The following is a 16,326-nucleotide window of genomic DNA, read 5'->3' on the forward strand; positions in this document are numbered from 1 at the left end:
GGTTCTTCCCACAGTTTCAGTGATCCAAGGCAATCCCAATAAACTTTGGATAGAAAACATCATCTGCATCCAGAAAAAGAACTATGGAGATTGAATGTAAATCAACACATGGTATGTTCACTTCTTTTTTCTTTTTTTTTTTCCTCCCTCGTGGTTTTTCCCTTTTGTTCTGATTTTTCTCTTCCAATATTATTTATTAAAAATGGATATTAAAAAGTTAATATACATGTATGACCAGCAAAACAAAAAACAACAATTTTAAAAAGGAACGCAGAGTTTGTGAAATAGAATCATGGGAAAATAAGGCTGTAGATAGATTGTGAAGGGATTTAAATAGCAGACTGGACAAGGAGTTTTGTATTTTATCCAATAAGCACACTGCACCTCTGAAATTTTTGTGCAGGAAAGTGATAAAGAGTTAGACCTGAGCATTAAGAAGATTAAACAGAAATGGCAGACTGAATAGAGAAGACAATGGAGGAACAGAGGGAGACTAGGTAGGAAGTCATGAAAGCCAGAATTAAGGTGGCCACAGTTTGAGTGGAAAGGAAGTGAAAGATAAGACTATCATCCATATTGTGGACGTAATTAATTGGATTAGATGATTGATTGGATTTTGGGATAAGAGAGAGGAAAGGAACAAAGATGACCTTGAAGTTTTGACCAAGGATGGAAAAGATAATGGCACTTTTGGCCACTGGGGAGGACAATGCAACAGAAATAAGGGAGCTGAGTAGAGATTTTAGGAGCTCAGGTCACTGCAGCTTCCCATCTATCGATCCAGGTTAACCCAACAAACTACCTATTAATCCTCCACCCTTCAGTATGGCCTATGCATTAAGGAGGTACAGCTCCGGTACCTGGGTCCCAGAGTCTTACCGAAAAGTGAGTATTCTTTGGACAAACCTCCCAGGGTCTTGGTACTGGATAAGACCAACAAGGAGAGAATTAGGAAGAACTGAGTGACCTACTGAAACACCAGCGGGGCGAGCCAGCAGAGTTTGATCCAACAGTTCCCATAGTTCAAGGCTGTTTATCCCCAAAGCGAGCTGCAGAATCCCCCAAACCCTTCACTAAAATGCTTTCACCTGATAAACAGTAAAATCATAATCCTACAATGGCAGAACCAGACGGGACTGTACTTTGCCACAGAATCAATGAATTTCAGGGATGTGAAGGACCATCTTGCTCATCCCCTAAAAAAAATCCCTCACATAAAAGATCTGACAAGTGGTTCTCCAGTTTTTGTTTGAAGGAAACCTTTATCTCCTAAAACAGCCCATTCCACTTTGCAACAGTTTTAACCATTGGGAAATATTTCCTTCTATCAAGCCAAAGTTTATCACTCTATAACTTCTACCCATTACTCCTAGTTTTGCCCTCTAGGGCGAGAAAGAACAAGTCCAATCCCATTTGCTTATGTAATAGAGATCATTAGGAAAACCATCTACTTATTCTGAAGGCAGCCCAAGAACATCTAAACCCTCATGTTATAGATGAATAAACTGAGGCTTCTGAAGAAGAGAAATTAACTGCTGATGCAGGATAGGGCGCTAGGGGCAAAAGTGGATCAAGCCCAGGCTTCTGGACTCCCAACTCAGTACTCTTTCTATTATGCCATAGGTTATGCAAGAGGGCAAGATTAAGAACCCTGGAAATTCTCTTAGTTCCTGTAAGATACACTTCTTCCCCCAAGGAGACATTCCTGCACCCTGAGCCCAAGATGTGATTGATGAGTGTGGGATCTGCTCAGAGGCCTCCTGATGGGCAGCAGAAAGTCAGGACCCAACAAGTGCACCCTATCTAGCTCCAGAAAAGGGGGATTGTAGCGAGCTGTCGTCTCTAGAAGCTGCCGGATCGCTCTCTGGGAAGAGATCTGCTGTGTCTTCTACTCAAATCTCTCCGATAGATTCTTCTTCCTGTAACGAACCGTTGTCTCCAGGCAGTTGCTGTTAACTCTTGTCCAAAGAAGTGACTTCCCTTCCTGCAGAGAGCCCCGTCAAGCCTGATGCAATGCAGAGTCTTTCTCTTGAATCCTGGCTCTGAATCTCCTCCAACTCTTATCCTTCTTCAGGCCGATCTGCTCTCTGCGCCCAGTGCTGTCTCTTTTTATCCTCCCAGAGAATGGGCGTGGGATAATGCAAGGGCTTCTGGGAAGAACCACCCCAGCCAATGAGCTTGCCCCCTCTATCAAGTCAACCTGAGTTCTCACCTTGTAATTGTCCAGAAAACCTGAATTCTCACCTTGTCACCATCCAGACAACCTCAGTTCTCACCTAGTAATCCCAACAGGGGATGAAGTAACAGAGAGCAGAAGAGGGCTGAGCTTATGCTTAGGGTGGATTGGGAAGCTTGCAGTACCAAGACAGGCCACTGGGTAACACTGCTACTACATGAAAGTGCCAACTGGAGCTGTTTTCTTGGGAATAGCTACAAGGGAAGAGGCCCTGAATTTTTGTCTCTGGCCCAACACCCCTTCCCCTTCCCTGCCCTCCAACACCCATCCATCCTTGCGCAGCCTGTTATTAAGTGAACAGACTCTGGGGGTTCTGGGTCTTAAATGGTCTTTAGCTGGAGGGCTAATTTCCCCCTCCAAGGTGGCCTCAGGTAACTAACTGCATATTGAATCCAGCATCCTTTCCTATACTCATGCCAGACTGCCTCAAGAGAGGCCTCCAAGCCAATCAAGTACAAGATCATGGACCCTGCTTTTCAAAGTGGAACACAAAACAGAAACAGGGCAGTGACTAATAAAACCCCCAAAGACATACATGAGAGTACAATTTATATTAAATGTGGATCAGGTCCAAACTCCTTGTAAAAATTGCTAGACAAAACTCAGACAGCTATGAGAGTAACTTCTATGTAGCTATGTAGCTAGGAAGACCTGAAGCAAATAATGCACAGGCCCATTAATTTCCTAAGTTCATATCACCTTGATAAAAACTGGCCCAACAGGCCAGGAATAAAGCTTATTCCTTAATAGAAAGTGACATTTAACATTTTAAATAATTTCCCCATGCTTTTCTGGGTAACATTTAGTTATTCTCTCTAGCCCTCTGGGAAAGTTTCTAACATGACTTCAGGTGGAGCCAGAGAGTGTGTACACACATACACACACTCCAATTTATCCTTCCCTGAAAACTCCCAACCGCCCATACTGAGAAGTAGCAAAAGTGGCCATTTACTTCCCTGCCATCACCATGGTGATACATCTCCCTGTCTCCGCTCTCCAGAGGGTTACCCAACTCAGACAGACAAGCGTTTTTCAACCTTTCTTCACTGCCCCATTCCCATTTGAGTTCCCTTTGGGATTATTTCACTTTCTTGAAAAAGTTGGCTACCCAACTTTTTTTATTTTTTTATTTTCTTCTCTTCTCTTCTCTCCCTTCTTCCTTCCTTCTTTCTTTCTTTTTATTTTTCTTTAACACTATCCATAGCTCCAAACCCTTTCCCTATCCAAACTCTCCTGAGAGGAAAAAAAAGAAAAACAAGACCTTTGTAACAAATAATATACAGTCAAGCAAAACAAATCCCTCTATTGGTTGACTTGAAAATGTATGTCTAATTCTGCAATCTGAATCCATCACCCCTCTGTCAGGAGTAGTGTAAAATGTTTCATCACTGTTATTCTGTAGTCACAGCTACTCAAGACAGAGAAAAGAAACTTCTAGTTTGGGGGTAAAGTCAAACAGTTCAACATCAGAAGTGACTAGGTTTTGTCAGCACAAACGACAATAAAGAAGATACATTACTTCTGCTTTACTTATGCACCCTAAGGGTAGGTCTTTCCATCTGACTTGTAATTGAAAGCTCTTCTATGGGTTGTATCCTGCATTATAATGTGAATATATACTATATATGGTATAGAAAATCACACACATACACACATATAGTATAGAATATAATACTCGTGTGTGACAGCAGACTCAACTTTCCTTGTATCTTCAGCAAGCAGATGGTTTAGACATAGTGAGTGCTTAATAAAGGCTTTTAAATTTTTTTTATTAAGTATTTTAATTAATTTTAATTTATTCATTCACCTTGCCATCCCTACTAAGAGGATGAACCTAGATGCTATTACATTACCAAAGCCAATCAGGTTCACATGGAGAGAAGGGGAGGAGAGGGAATGAGCATTTAGGATATGCCAGGCATGGTGCTAAGCATTTTACAACTATTTTCTCATTTGATTCTTAAAGCAAAGCATTCTGGAGAGGTAGGTGATATTGAGAGCTCTAATTCAAATTCTGTCTAATTCTGCAGTCTGGGTCCATCACTATACACAACTAGTGTCTGAGGCTGGATTTGAACCTTTAATCTCAAATCCAGCACTCCTTCTACCTAGCTGAAGAACTAGGATTGATGAGATACAAAGAAAGCCCAGAGAGCTCATTTAATTTCTCCACCAAAGTCTATATAGTGAGGGAGAAGGGTATAGAGCAGGGGTTCTCAAACTACAGCCAGCCGGCCAGATGCGGCCCGCTGAGGACTTTTATGCAGCCCTCCTGGTTATGGCAAATGGGCTGAGGGACGGAGACAGAGTGTGAGGTTTTACTGTTACTATAGTTTGGCCCTCCCACAGTCTGAGGGAGAGTGAACTGGCCCCTATTTTAAAAGTTTGAGGACCACTGGTCTAGAGAGTTTAATATTGGGGGGAGGAGAGAAGGAATGACAAAGTTCTTTACTGTGTTCCAGAATAGCTGATCAATTCAAAACTCTACTGCCTGTGCATTAGTGCATCTGTTTTTCCACAACCCCTCTAACAAGTATAATTTTCCTTTTATTTTTGTCAACTTTTCCAATCTGATGAATATAAGGTAGAACCTCAGAACTGTTTTAATTTGCCAATTCTTTAATTACTAGTGATGGATTTCATATGCTTGATGATAACCTTGTTTTCTTTTGAAAACTGCCTGCTCCTTACTTTTGACCATTTCATCTAACTTGGGAAATGGTTCTTGTTCTTATAAATCTGATCAGTTCTTATATGTTACATGTAAGACTTTTATCAAAGAAACTTGCAGTAAAGATTTTTCTCCTATTGTTTATCTTTTCATTTCAATTGCATTAGCCTTGTGCACAAATTTTAAAAATATTTATGCAATTAAAATATTCCATTTATCTCCTATAATCTTCTTTGACCTGGGCTTGCTCATAATCTCTTATCTACATTTTCTGCTCCTCTTATTTGTTTATAATGAAAATTCTGCTTCATGCCGGTCCTCGAGAGGTAGTTGCTGAGTTCTGATCCCAGAGGGTCTTCTCTGAGTCACACAACATATTAAGAAATGAACTGCAGTACATCATCGGCCTACTCAAGAGAGGGAGCATTCTGTCAGTGCAATGTTTGAGGGAGACTGGTGGAGAAGGAGTAGAACATGAGTTCCAGTAACCAAAATACAACAGGACAATTTAAGCAAATGGGGGAAAACAAGAATGTACCCAGAAGGGACTGCCTGTGGAATTTAGGTGGGCAGGATGCAGTGACTGGAGGTAAAATTTGGCTTAAAAGCCAGACATAATTAGGGCACGTACTGGCCTATCCTTTGGAAAGTTTTATTTGAATGCACTGAGCAAACCCTAGCCAAGGAGAACTATAGTACTCTCTTTGGCCTTGGCAAGCACACTTAGAAATCCTAAGGTTTTCTGGGGAGGAAAAGTAGTGAATGCTTGCCGTGATGTGGCAGATATCCCAGATCTCAAAGCACCTTGATGAAGCTCAAGTTCCTTCTCTATACCCCCATTAAAAATATGGGGTAGGAGGATGGACAGATGTGGAATCTGTGAGTTGGTAGGGAGAGGAAAGAAGATACTGGAAACCATCTTAATTCACATTAAAAACCTACATCAATTCTGAGACTTAGAGGCTAGACCCCCACCAGGAATCCAGCTGACACCCAATTTCTAGCACTCAGGCAAAAACAAATGAACCAAAAGACTTCATTTTCTTGGATAATATAGAGCATGCTTAGTCTAAACAAAGTCTGCTCTACTTCGCTTCAACACTGGAATTCCTTTTTAATGGGCATTGAAAGTCTCATCAAAACTGAGATAGGTCATCTAGATTTGTCTCTGGAAAATATGAGAGCTGAAAGGGGTGCTTAGGGCCTTCGAATCCAATCACCCCATTCTCCTCAAGATAAAGGTAAGGCTTACAAAAGAGAAAGTCGTAGAGCTGGCTGGTAGCAAAGCTGAGCCAAGAACCCTGGTCTCGTGGCTCGCACCCCAGGATTCTTTCCTCTGTACTTGAGCCAGGAGATGGATTCTAGACCCCCTCATATCTATTTCTAGCTTTCTTGGAGCTCACCGGCCAATGCTAAGCACACGTATACCAGACAACACTTTCACACAGGAAGAAAATGACCGTTCTGACTTTCCATCTGCAGCATATGGACTCATAGATGTTTATTTCTGGTCTAAATGGGATGACTGGGTGTTTGATCCTGCCTGGGTCCAAAAGAATGCTCAAGCATTGGGAATTCAGACAAGAGCACCAAAAGCACCCCAGAATTAACTGGATGGAGACAGTAAATACTTAACTGGGGGATAGGGCATGAGGAAATAAAGATGCGGTCTGGTCCCTAGTAGTAGACCTCACATGTCCCTGTGATTAGGGACCATGTCAAAGAAGATTGGTGACTGAAACAAGAAAAGTTGCCCAGTGTGTGGACCACAAGGAGCTTCCAGAGTCCTCTGAGTAGTCCCCATTTGATCTTATGGACTGGGGCCCTGGCAATCTGTCCTTGGGGATTTTTCTTCTCTTGCCCCCTCTCCCAGGTGCAAATGCCCACATGTGCATGGCAACAAGAATACACACATAACCAGGGAAGCATGAGGTTGGCTTCATGTCTCTGGCTTTTGCTTTATGCTCTTTAACTATGCTGAGAAATGCATGTTTCCAGATCTATTGTCAGGTGTGGACTGTCCAGCAGGAGGTGATTTCTACGAGAGCTTACTGGAGGAGAATAAGGCGACTGGAAGGAGGATGCTGGACTGAGGAAGCCCAAGCTATATCCTGACTTATCAGAGAGCTGCTTGGAGAATGAAGATCCAAGGTCCATGGAGCAAGATCTCCTGAGCAGACCTACAAAGTTGTCTTTATCTTCCAGGAGGGTACAATGGGTGATGGGTATTGTTTAATGTTTTAAATATTTGTGAACTTTTTGTGTTATAAGTATTTCTTTTATGTTATAGGAAATAAATAGCTGATACTTATCTAGTATCATTTCTAAAAGGGAATTAAAGGCATTCAATTAGAGCTTCCTCTTTTTTCTTTCTCTTCATCTCAAAACTCCTTGATATTATTTCTCATTCTCTTTTTCTGTAATCTTCAAAAGTGAGGTGGCCCTTCTTGCCAAAACGGTGCCTCCATAAGTTACCATAAGTCACCCTCTTGTCTTCTGTGACAGAATGGAATTTTAACTATCCTTGCCCTCCTCTAACCTTCCACCTCTTCCTATCTACTGATTCTTTCCCTACTACACCTTCAAACAAATCCATGTCTTTGACATTTAAAAAAAAAAAAAAAAAATTGCACTAGGCCTTATTATCTTCCCAAGCTATCAGCCTAAATTTCTCTTCCCTTTCTCATCCAAAATCTTAGAGAACTCCTAGTCTTTCTTCATTATCTTCTCGTTCTCAATCATTTGCAATCTGGCATTCAGTCTCATCACTCAATTTGAAATTCCTCTCTCCAAAGTTACCAATGATATTTTTTCAAATATTTTCTTTTTCTTCCAATTACATATAAAAAAATAACACTTGCTTTTTAAATTGTTGAATTCCATATTCTCTTCCTTCCTTCTCACTGAGAAGGCAAGCAATTTGATATAGATTATAAGCATGCAGTCATGCAAAACATACTTCTATATTAGTCATATTGTGAAAGAAAACAGAAGAAAAAACAAAAAAAATAAAGTTTTTAAAAAAATAATGTATTCAGTTGCATTTACACTCCATCATTTCTTTCTCTGGAGATGAACAGTATTTTTCATCATGAATCCTTCAAAATTGTCCTAGATACCAACGATCTCTTAATTATTAAATATGATGATCTTTTCTCAGGTCTTTGGACCACTTTGCACTCCTGCATTGCTCACGACCCTCTCAAACCCTGGATTCTTTCTTTTTTTCTAGGTTGTTCTCTCCTAGTTTTCCTTTCTACCTGTGTAACTGATCCTCATCTGTATCATGCCCTCCAGCCTGAGGATTTCCCCAAAGTTCTGTCCAAGGCCTTCCCTTTTCTGTCTACATTCTCCTTGATGAATTTTATCATCTTCTATGGATTACATTATCATCTCTATACCAACAACCTATAGACCTAGATATTCAGTGCTAGTCTCTCCCCTGGGCTTTTGTCTCGCATCTCCTGCTGCCCGTTAGACACTCAAACTAGCTGTCCCAGAGACATCCCAAATACAGCCCATCCAAAACAAAATCCATCAGTTTTCCCCCAAAGCTCACACTTCTTTCAAACTTCTCTTTCGGTTGAAGGCACCAACATCTTCCAGTCTTCCTTGACATTATCCTGGACCCCTCACTCTTCCTCATCCAATATGCCCAACCAGATGCCAAATCTTATTGTTTCTACCTGCACTTTACATCTCAGATCTTTTCTTTACTCATATAATCAGTGCTTTAGGTCAGGAGTTGGTCACCTCTCATTTAGGGTATTAACAAAGGACAGCTAGCCCATACAATTGTGGGCTGGGTTTTCCATTCCCCTCTCTGTCTCATTTTATAGATGAGGAAATTGAGGCAAATAGAGGTAAGTGATTGCACAGGTTCATACAGCTAGGAAGAATTTTGAGGGCAGATTTGAACACAAAAAGATAGTCTTCCTGACTCCCAGCTCTATGTAGCCTCCCTCTCATAATTACAGCTAATTGTTGACATGCCCTCCTCTCTGTCTCTCTCTTTCTCACACACACACACACACACACACACACACACACACACAGTGAATATCCATTTGAATATCCATTTTCTTAGGAAACTCGAATCTATAATGCAGTGAGACTGGGGAGATAAGAGAAGGTCCCTCTTGTAGATGGCCAAAGAAGAGCCATGCTCTCCAGCCAGCCACATGGCTGGGATGGGGATGGGGACAGGAGATAACCCAGCATCTCATGACCTGTAAATATAGCGATGACCTCTGCTTCTATCAGCATAGAAATATGGCAATGCATCCACAAATTCCAGTCAGAGGAGGCTGCCTGAGCTAATAAATGTCACAGAGGGATCTGACCCCAGATTTCCCTAACAACAAATTCAGCCTTCTCTCCACTATTGCAGCACTGCTTCAGTGAAAATCCTGCTGAGTGCGGCAGTGTCACCCTGGTCCTGATGACTCCAGAATCAGGAGGCCATCTGGCAGCTAAGTTATAGAGAGGAACTCTGAACTAGACAAGGGCTAAAAGGTTTTGGCACCTGTCTATGATACGCCAATTCCCCTGTCACTGGGTCATTCCAAAAATAAACCACTCATACCACCCCCTCCCTGCCCCCACTGTGTGACACATGTCCCTAAATATTTCCACCAAGCCAGGACACAGCAAGCAAAAGAAAACTGGGTGTTTCAATAATAAGCATAATAAGAATAAGGAGAAGTCAGAAAGAAATAAAAGTAGCATCTCTTGTAGATGATATGACCATGAGCAATGGTGTCAAACATGTAGCAACTGCAACACTAACAGAACTGGGTGAAAATGTAACTGGGAAATACTTAACAAAATTAATAACAATACAACAAAATGCAGGTAACGTTAATGTTATTTTCTAAGTCAATATGCTGCCTACAGGAGTACTTATTATGGTTTAGTGGCATCTGTTTCTTTTTGACACCATTGATTTAACCTAGAGAAACCAGAGAATTAACCAAAATTAAGAGGACTAATAACCTCAGGAAAGTTGTGAAATATAAAAACAATTCACATAAATCATCAGCAATCCTGAATATAACCAACAAAATCCAGCAGGAAAAGCTATAAAGAAAAATTCCATTTTAAATAATTTTAAAATATTTGGGAGTAAAATAACCAAGATTTATTCAAGAACCATATGACTCTAACTATATCCTCTCCCACATTTTTTTTCTTTTAAATAAATAAAGATAGCCTATAACAATTTATGAAACATTCTTTGCTACTGGATGAATCAAGCCATTATAATAAAAATGACAATACCACCCAAATTAATTTACTTATTCAGTATTGTACCAATCAAACTGCCAAAGAAATACTTTAAAGAACTAGAAAAATAATAAAATTCATATAGAAGAAAAAAGCTCAAGAATCTTACAGGTAATGATTTTTTAAAAGTGATAAGGAGGCGACTCTATCAGTACCAGACATCAAAATATACTAGGGGGCAGCTAGGTGGCGCAGTGGATTGAGCACTAGCCCTGAAGTCAGGAAGATCTGAGTTCAAAATTGGTCTCAGACACTTAACACTTCCTGTGTGGGCAAGTCACTTAACCCCAATTGCCTCCAAAAAAAAAAAAAAAAAAAAAAGTACTATAATGCCATAATCATTAAAAACAATTTCATAGTGATTTTTAAAAAAAATAATAGTCAATCAGGGAAGCAGATTAAATGCATAACAAAGGAAATAAACATTGTGCAATGTCAGTGTTAAATAAACTCAAAGACCAAAATTAATGGGGAAAGAACTCAATATTTAGTCGCATTATTGGGAAGACTAGGTGGCAGACTGGTAGAAGATCACCAGCTCATATTACAATTCAAGACAAGCACCAAATGATTATGTAACCTACATATTAAAGGTCACATCATAAATTGGAGGAACAAGAAAGAAATCACCTTTAATCTATGAACTTGTTTAAGTAATAGCTTCATACAAAATAAAATGGATAATTTAAATAATATCAAATTTGAAAGTTTTTATAACAAATCTAATGTAGTAAAAACCAGAAGGGGAAACAGGTAACAGGAGAAAAAGTCTTTGTGCCTTCTGATAAAGATCTTATATTCAACATACATAAGAAGTAATTCAAATTTTAAGAAATAGAGTCATTCCCCCCAAAATATGTTGAATTTAAAGAATATGAACAGGTAGTTTTCAAAGGAAAAAAATCTAAGCTATCAAGAAAAATGAAAATATTCTTTAAATCACTAATAACTGAAGAAGAGCAAAATAATCTGTCTCACCAATAAGACAGGTAAAAATGATAAGAGGAAAATGTCAAATATAAAGTTTATGGGCAAACAGACCCATACTATTGGTATAGGCATAAACTGGAAAGTCATTTGGAACCATGCCCCCAAAAGTTTGCTAAAATGTATAAATTTGGCCTAAGCATTACTAGAATTACACTGTCAAAGAAATAGAAGGAAGAGAAAAGGGATCTATATATTCCATATTTAGAGCAGTTTTTTTGTGGTGACCAAAAATTGGACCCTAAGGGAATATCATCTCATTGGTAAATGGCTGAACAAATTTTAGTTTATGAATACAATAGAATATTATTCTGCCATAATGGATATGGGTTTCAGAAGATACTGGAAAGACCTCTATGAACTAATGCAAGATGAAGTGAGCAGAAACAATTTACACAACAATATCATAAAGGAAAATAATTTTGAAGGCCTTTGGAACTCTGAAGTGACAAATTTAAAGTCCAGAAAACTCAAGAGGAAATACCTACTTCTTGCCAGAGAGATAATAGACTTAAATCAAAGACATACATTTTTTGGATGACATCATCATAATAGCATTTATATAGCACTTTAAGATCTGCAAAGTACTTTACAGATATAAAAAAGAGGAAATAAATTACTACTTATTTGCTTTTGATATGAGAGTTTACTTAAAGAATCTTATAGATTCAACTAAAAATTAAATGAAACTAGTAAGAACTTCAGGAAAGTAGCAAGGTACTAGAATAAACCCACATAAATCCTTCCAAAGGAATTCAGCACCTTGATCACATCTTTCTACCTCAACTCCTGATCTCATACTAGGGAACTTCAACAAATCCATGTGAATGCTTCCTCAAACACCTTAACTTTCTAGTTCCTCAATCTAATCAACTTCTTTCAGCTCCTTCATCTACTTTATCTACTCCTTCCTAATCTCTACTTTATCTATTCCTATCTAAGTCATATATAGGGGATGGTTTTTACCCATCACCAACAAGTGTTCTATACTGTGAAGTAAAGACTAGTAATGAGTAGAGCAATTAGATATTTCATTACTAGAGTAATGAAGAGGTGACTCTTAATACTTGTTCTTCTACTAAGTCATCCACAAAATTTCTCTCTCCTCTCTCTTTCTTCCCCTCTTTTTCAAAATTTTTCTCTCTTCCTCTTCTCCCTCTACCCCTAGATAGCAAGTAATCCATTACAGCTTAAATATATGTAATTCTTCTAAACATTTCCATATATTGCACAAGAAAAACAAACACCACCACCACCACCAAAAGGTAAAAAATGCTATGTTTTAAGCCACATTCAGTCTCCATAGTTCTCTCTCTGGATGTGTATAACTCTCTCCACCACAACTTTAATGGAATTGCCTTGAATCACCTCATTGTTGAAAAGAGTCAAGTCCATCACAATTGATCCTAATCTTGTTGCTGTGTACAATGTTCTCTTGGTTCTACTCAGCATCAGTTCTTTTAAGTCTTTCCAATCTGCTTGTCATTTCTTATTATTTCAATAATATTCCATAACATTCATATACCATAACTTACCTCCAACTGATGGGCATCCATTCAATTTCCAGTTTCTTACCACTACAAAAAGAGCTACCACAAATATTTTTGCACATGTGGGTTCGTTTTCATTTTTTATGATCTCTTTGGGATAGACACCGCTTGAAGCACTTCTGCTATCCAGAATAGTAGGATCAGTTCACAACTCCACCAACGATATATTAGTGCCCTAGTTTTCCCACTTTTGACCATTTATCAATTGGCTTGTGTTCTTACAAATTTGAGTCATTTCTTTGTCTAATTAGTAATGAGGCTTTCATCAGAAACTTAGTGATTATTTTTGTGCAGATAACTCCAACTATCTATCCAGCCCTGATTTCTCTCTTGAGCTCTAGTTATACATTACCAGTAAATTCAAAACAGAACTTATTTTCCTCCTCTGAGCTTCTGAGTTCTCCCATTTCTATTGGAGGAACAATCAAGCTTCTAGTCATCTAGTTTTACAGCCTTAATGCTTCATTCTCCCTCACCATAAATATCCAATTGGAGGCCATGTCCTGTCAATTCTATCTCCACAATTTTACTTTTATTCATCCCTTCTTTCTACTCAAATAGTCACCACAGCCATCCTAGTTTGGGCTTTCCTCACATCTTAGCTAAGCTATATCAAACCTTCTTAAACTGTGTCATGACCCCATGTAACAATGTAGGAGGTCACAAAATTATGGTTTTTTATTATTATTATTAAATATTTGATTTGCATACCTATTTTATACATCTATATACCTGGATTGTGTAAAAATGTTTGCAGCAAAAATGGGTCCCAAGTAGAAAAAGTTTAAGAGGCCCTGAGCTTTACTATAAAAGTCTCTTAATTGGGTTTCTTTCCTCAGGTGCCAACACTCTCCTCCCAGCTATTAAAACATTTGACTAAAGTACAAGCCTGATCATGTCATCTCTCCTCACTAAACTCCCCAGGTGTCTGTTACCTCTAGGATCCACTGTAATCTTCTCTGTTTGGCGTTTAAATCACAATTTGGCTCCAATACATCTTTCCAACCTTACCGAATGAATAAATGAAAAAACATTATTATTAACAAGCTAACATGTGTCAAGCATTGTGCAGGGTCCCAGGAATGCAAATACATAAGTGAGAAAGTTCCTACCCTTAAGAAACTTCTTTCTATTTTAAAAGGGGAGGGAGTTTTTATGTAGAGACTCACATAGATGATATGAGTGCAGCTACAGAGTAAGAAACTGTCATACTTTCTAGAAGCTTAGTATGGTTCCTGGGGAAATAACAGTATTGATTTGGTTGCTGCTCCCCCCACAAGAAGTGGAAAGTGGGGCTGGAAGGGATATCCATGAGGGAATATATAGATGGAGTAGGAAACTGGGGGTGAGAAGTACAATCTGTAAGTCCATTTGCACTCAATTTAGCCCAAGTTACAAAGGTGAACAGATTGGCTTTTAGGGGGAAGGGAAGGGAGGGAGCATGTTTGTTCTAGTAAGGAGAAGTAGGGAAATAGCAGGATGGATGGAAAGACACCCAGAGTGAATGATCCTAGAAATGGTGGGACAGGAAGCTTTACTCCCCTCATAGACTCTCCAATCAAGCTAAACTGGCCTTGGTCATGCACACTTAATTGCCCTTTAGCAGGCTCTTGCTTGGAATACACTCCCTCATCTCTAACAGGGAATCCTCTTTTCCTTCAGCTCAAGCACCCTCTTCTATATAAAGATTTCCCCAATTTTCCCAGCTGCTGACAGCCCACACATCCCCTCAACCTAAGACCCCCCCCCAATTGCTTTATATTTATTTTCTATAGTCTTATGGAAGTACAGGTTGTCTCCCCTTATAAGAATATAACTTCCTTGCAGGCAGGAATTGTTATTTCTGTCTTTGTCATTATTTGTGCCAAGCACAATGCTGACAATAAACAATGGATTTTTTAGTTTATTTATTTGAGATGCTGAATGATCGGGTCCAAACCTATGTTTCCAATCTTCCTTATCTTCTTCTACCCCTCTTTACAACCTCCCTTCAAGCCAGATTGGTCTACCATGAGTATTTTGGCCTTCCCCCACCCTATTTTTGTCTATCAAAGTACTATAAAAATGAGATTATATCTGTAAAGCGCTCTGCAAATCTTCAAGTGCTGTGTAAATGTTATCTGCCCATCTTTTCAAGTCCAATTTCCAAGCAGGATCACAAAATTATGATCAGAAGAGACCCTACAGATCATTCACCCTTGTTTTATAAATAATCTTTGAAAAATGAAGTGCTTTGTCCAAAGTCATTTAGCAAAAGGTAAAACCAGATTTAAACTCAGGCCCTGACTCCAACCAAACCCAGTGTCCTTCAGTCCCTTTATTACCTTGAGCTCCCATCTCCTCTGGGGGTAGAGCCTTTCTTGATCTCTTCAGTCCACAACAACATCCTCCTCCTTAGAAGGAAGTACTAAAATGCTGTCTTAGCCAATTGGTGATAAATGCAATTGCTTTATCTCTTGCACATAATTTTTAAGGAATCAGAGAAAAAGAAAATGTCTAGTTCTCCATCTCACTAGCCCTGGACATTCTTGAACTAGATTCTGAAAGGAACTGAGAGTGGTGGGAAGAAGCAGCAGCACAGGAACATGTACGTGGTAGGAACCGTAGAAAATGCAGGAATAAGAGGTTTGACTATCAGGGAGGAAATGTTAAATTCACTGAAAAGCCAACCTCAAAAAGAAAGGGTTACGTGAAAGTCGGAGGATGAAGATATGAAACAAAGTGATACAGTGGACACAGCATGATTGTAGAGATGGAGGACCTGTACCTTCCCCCTTTCATACAACTTCCATGACTTTAGGGACAACATTTAAGATCCCTGGATCTCAGTCTCCTCATCTACAAAATGAATGGTGATTTAGATGACTCTAGAGTTCCTTCCAGCTACAACTCAATTAATGTTCAGTATTCAACCAAGCAATGTTCTAGGAACAAAGAATTGTCCGAAGTCAAAATATAGATCCATGAATGGAGGGAGCATTGCACTATCTTGCAGCAGAATTGGTTTCAAAAGGGTTGGGTACTAATCCTAGCTCTGCCAACTACTGGTTGCATTATTTTGCCTCACTTTTCTCATCTGTGAAATGGAGATGATGATAGTTATCTTGCCTAGTTTTCAAAGTTGCTCTGAGGAATAAATGAGATGAATGGATATGAAATCACTTTGTGAAAAAATTCACAAATAAAAGGTATTCACATAAGGTGATATCCCATTTCCTATTGCCAGTGTTATCAAGACTCCCAGGTACACATTTTTGGGCCTGCAGTTGGGGAGACTGCAATCCAACCTCAAACACTTCACTAGCTGAGTGGTTTTAGGCAAATCATGTAACTTTTTTTCCTACTTTGGTTTCCTTAACTGTAAAAAAAAAAAAAAAAAAAAAAGGGAGGGGGGAGTGAATCATAAAAGCAACCTACCTCCCAGAGTTGTTATGAGGATCAAATGAGATAATATCCACAAAGCACTTAGCATTGGACCTGGTACACAGTAATCATTTAATAAAATGGCTGTTTTCTTCCCTTTTGTGCTCACAAAGTACTTTTGAGAATTTGGATGGAAGAACACTATTTGAATGTAATGTTCTCAAATGTAGCCT

The 16,326-nt window shown here is 39.1% G+C and overlaps 1 protein-coding gene across 8 annotated transcripts in view; it reads right to left on the reverse strand.

Moving 5' to 3' along the window:
- The window catches only part of AATK (apoptosis associated tyrosine kinase), a 201,465-nt gene that overhangs the window by 39,948 nt on the left and 145,191 nt on the right, over nucleotides 1-16,326 (reverse strand). Inside the window, exon 1 of one of the 8 annotated variants that reach the window (XM_074260376.1) lies at nucleotides 13,666-16,075. The exons of the other annotated variants lie outside the window; for them this stretch is intronic. The gene's annotated coding sequence lies outside the window, so the exon portion shown is untranslated. Of the gene's footprint in view, nucleotides 1-13,665; nucleotides 16,076-16,326 lie in introns of those variants that run through there. 8 annotated transcript variants of the gene reach the window in all.

This window comes from Sminthopsis crassicaudata, chromosome 4 (assembly GCF_048593235.1).
Source record: "Sminthopsis crassicaudata isolate SCR6 chromosome 4, ASM4859323v1, whole genome shotgun sequence".
In the NCBI taxonomy this organism is placed as follows: Eukaryota; Metazoa; Chordata; class Mammalia; order Dasyuromorphia; family Dasyuridae; genus Sminthopsis; species Sminthopsis crassicaudata.